The following is a 4,059-nucleotide window of genomic DNA, read 5'->3' as shown; positions in this document are numbered from 1 at the left end:
GGAATATCACTTTTATTCAATAAATAAATTACAGTATTTCGCTTTTGAAAATGTAATAAATAAGTAAATGCTACATTGATATGTCAACAAAATTCACGACGAATTAATTTTTGCGAAAAATTCTTTGATCAAAATAAAACCGTTGCAATTTATTCCACCTTTACAGTATAGCAAATAAGACAATAAACAGTCTATAACTATAACCAAAATAAGAAACTGCCAAATGTTACTTCCAATACTATGAGAGTATCAATTTTTGAGAGTTTTTGTATTGTTTCAATGGAATTTTGGGCTTGATTACTAATCGTTATGTCCACTCATGATGACTTCTTGAATTGTTATAACTTTAACCTGTATGGAACAGCGCAAAAGACCGTAATCAAACGTTAGAAATACTAAATTAGTTCATTTCAAAGAATAATACTTATGTTTAATATGGTACTTAAAAAGTACATGTCATTGACTTATAAGGGAAAAACAAGACCAGGTATAACTTCAATGAGGTCTTTGTAAATATTTTAATAAGACAAATTTCAAATTCAAATGCTCAATTTAAGTGACTTTCTAGAAAACAAAATAATGATAGAATGGCTTCTGACCTATCTAAATGAATCTAAACAGCTTTTGTCTAAAAAGGGGGTATTGAAGTCGTAGTTCAGTACACAGTATGTACAATGTACACTAGTCTACAAGTAAAAGTTAAATTATTTATTAAATTGACATGTGTTTCAGAGTGCAAAATTAAGTTATATATTAATTTTCTACTTCAAACCAACCAAAAGGAAAAACTATTATACGTAAATATTGACAGCTAATAGAATATGCATATATAAAGATAAATTGTATTTTAGTCATGTTGCGTTAGGGTTAATGAGCTTGATATTCCCTAATTATAACCGTCCTCTTCAAAATACTGGCAATTTGAGTCTTTAAGATTAAACTCGAGTTTCCTTGATATCTGCAACCATTTTCTTTCCTCTACTGGCATTACTTGGTAGTCTTAAATTTGCTAAAACCAAAAAAAGTTTCTAATGGACTACGCCTCCTACAAAACACGGTCCTGGACTTGTTTGGAACATAGGAAATCCACAGATTCCTCGCATCTCTGAAAATAATTTTTTGCATAATTCATATTATAGATCTACTTACATGAATATGTAGACTAAGGAAAGGTTCTCTCGCTTTACAAAGAATTTAAACAATAAGAATTAAAGAGCTTGATAAACAGAATTTTTGAAACATCTTTTCATGTCTTAAAAAGTTAAAATGACAAATGATAAACAGTAAGGAATGAAAAAAAATTCCATATGATGGAATGCTGGTAATCCCCCTTATACAATTAATCGTAAAATTAAAAAATAACAAGGAAAATCATCAATAGGTACACAAAACATGTATTACCGATGAATCCAAATGCAGAGTTGGTCTTATTCTGAGCGATTATAAACGTGTCACAATCAAATATGTGATTTAAAGAGAATGGTGTTATTCATATGTATCTTTATAAACATCTGAGTGGATCTTGTGGATGAATTCTTCTAGGGATAGTCTCGTGTTCACTCAGTTCTTCTTCTATGAGGTTTTGCAGCTGAAAGAAACAATATATTTAAACAACACAACAAATGTAATGTAATTAACATGTATTTCTTCATTGTAACGCTGACGACATTAAACGTATATGGTAAAAAAAACTAAACATTCTTACACAGGTTTGTTGTTTCAACATTTTCATTTTTCAATCAAAAGGTTCAAGCGTCATAAGGCTCACCTCAGTCACCATGCACCTTTCATTTCCAAGAAGATAATTCAAGGATTTGTTTCCCATTGTCATCCCTTTAGAATTTTGAAACCGTATTGTGGCCTTCTCTAGTCCCAAGAACTCATGACCTAACCAAACGTGTATCCACACTACAAGGGGATTCCCAGTACCAGTATAACTAATATCGCCTTGCTCCCTACAGAAGAGTTTCCCATATATATCGTGTATAGTGAAATTTGATCGATTTTCTCAACTTTATGAACCAAATGTTCATAATTTGAAAAACATAAATCCAGACGATGTGGGGAGAAGCGATTCTTTGTTTTGTTTTTTGATTTTTATTGTTTTTTTTAAAGAGACATGACTCTTTAATTGAGTAAACTTTAATTGCCAAAACAAAGAAACTCTGCGTTAAGCTTGTTTCAAATGACCCAGAAGTAAAAACAAGGCACATGGGACTTACACATCACCTGAGTATAATACAACACTGTAAAGGATCCACAGAAGAATAAAACAAAATAACTGATGGTGAGATCTGTTGCCCCAAAGAAAGCAAATATGATAATCAGGGATGAAAAATGTTAGTATAATACTCTGTAATAAATTATAATTTACTTGCTAGTACTTATACATTCCCTTCTGTCACTGTCATCATGCGGACGAAACAATTCAGTAGTGCTGGAGAACATGTGTTAAACCCTACACATTCCATCACACATTGGCCTCTCTTGGCTTGCGAAGAGTATATAATGTACGAAGATAATGTTTTTTTGTATCATTTTAATATATTAACATTTGTAGGTATTTTCCTTATATGAACTTATTGAAGAGATAATGCTCAGTTCTGTATGAACTTAGGTCAGAGGCATAGCGCGCCATAATCACACGGCGAAATATTCAAATGTTGGAGCTAGGCGAACTTTCGTGACCAAATAACTTTCAGTTCTAGGTCACTGTGTGTTACAAAAACGTGTAATGTCTCTATTCGAATATTCGTCTGAAATGTAAATATAAGTAAAAAATAACAAGGTTAAAAAGTTCATTGAGAAACGAACCTGATTGGTACGTGATAAAATCTACTGAGAAGCCAAAATTTCCGAAGAGACAACCTTGCTCAATATAACCATGCTATTTTTTGTTTGCTAAATATACTGGGGAGAGAAGAAGGCATTTTAAGAATATATGCCTTTTTCACTGAATGATCAATAAAGCCCCACCCTAACTCCAGAACTCCTGAACCAGGGGCCATGAATTTAACAATTTTGGTAAAAGGACTCAATGCCTATTACAACCATGCCAATATTTTAACTGTTCGATGTCTAGTAATATAAAAAAGAAGAAAAATTTTAAAGATTTCATCAATTTTGATGGCTTTAGCTCCACTCTTCAGGCCCCAGGAGCGAAGATCAAATTCACAAACTTTGTACCCCTTAATCCATAGATGCCATATGCTAAAAACAGCTGAAATTGGTTCAGCGGTCTCAGAGAAGAAACTGAAAATGTTCAAATGTTAACAGACGACGGACGACGACGGACAAACACAGATAGCAATAGCTCACCTGAGTGACTCAGGTGACCTAAAATGAAAATAGTTTAAAGTTATTAGACAGACAGACAGACAATGGGTAAATTAACTTCGGTCAGAAAAGCCCACGTAAGCCTTTGGCTCAATGAAGCTACAAAACCCTAAGAATCTTTCAAGTGCCACTACTTAAAAAGAATTTCTGCTGTACAATTTAAACATTTATTCTTAAATGTTGAGATTTTACGTTTTGAAAAGAAGAAATTTCCTTTTCTTGCTACATCAAAGAAAGGATGAAATACAGAAATATCCCAAAATTGATTTACTTTAACCTTTACCTGCGCTGCTTAACATCGGGTGAAATTTCGGCAGTTCAACAAGTTTTCATTTCTGAAATTATAACATTTAAAAAGAATGCTCTGAACTTAGACTTGTTAACTACGTCATTTACTATGTAATTTAGAAATACGGATGGATTTGGTCTCTTATATCACAACATAAATATGAAAATTGTCGTGTTTTGAATTAGAAATAAGTGAAAATGATTGAAATTGAAAACTTTAGAAAACTTAAGATATTGCGTAAATGTGATTTAATTGAGGAAAAATTACATGCAACACAAAGGTATAGATATCAAAAACAAGCTTGTTATGAATCAAAAAATACATGTAACAATATAAAACAATATGCTTATGGGTATGAAAATGTAGAAGTAATTAATTAAATTGGTAATACAGTTTCAGAAAATGAGCCGTGTGCTAAATTCCTAGAAGTTCTC

At 32.0% G+C, this 4,059-nt stretch overlaps 1 long non-coding RNA gene across 2 annotated transcripts; it reads right to left on the bottom strand.

The window, feature by feature from the left end:
- Positions 1 to 729: 729 nt before the first annotated feature.
- LOC133185959 (uncharacterized) lies at positions 730 to 3,713 on the bottom strand. 2 transcript variants are annotated; one of them, XR_009720982.1, is made up of 4 exons: positions 3,620 to 3,713; positions 1,769 to 1,955; positions 1,402 to 1,588; positions 730 to 1,105 (listed from the first exon to the last, which is right to left on the bottom strand). It is a non-coding gene; the product is annotated as an uncharacterized LOC133185959 (long non-coding RNA). The 2 variants fall into 2 exon arrangements; XR_009720981.1 differs by lacking the exon at positions 3,620 to 3,713 and having other exon boundaries at positions 1,769 to 2,023.
- Between the last annotated feature and the right edge of the window lie 346 nt (positions 3,714 to 4,059).

Source organism: Saccostrea echinata, unplaced genomic scaffold, assembly GCF_033153115.1.
Source record: "Saccostrea echinata isolate AGI-Se365-2 ecotype Australia unplaced genomic scaffold, CSIRO_AGI_Sech_v1 ptg000012l, whole genome shotgun sequence".
Classification (NCBI taxonomy): domain Eukaryota; kingdom Metazoa; phylum Mollusca; class Bivalvia; order Ostreida; family Ostreidae; genus Saccostrea; species Saccostrea echinata.
The sequence above is the reverse complement of the archived record's forward strand: the minus strand, read 5'-3'. Positions and strand labels throughout refer to the sequence as shown.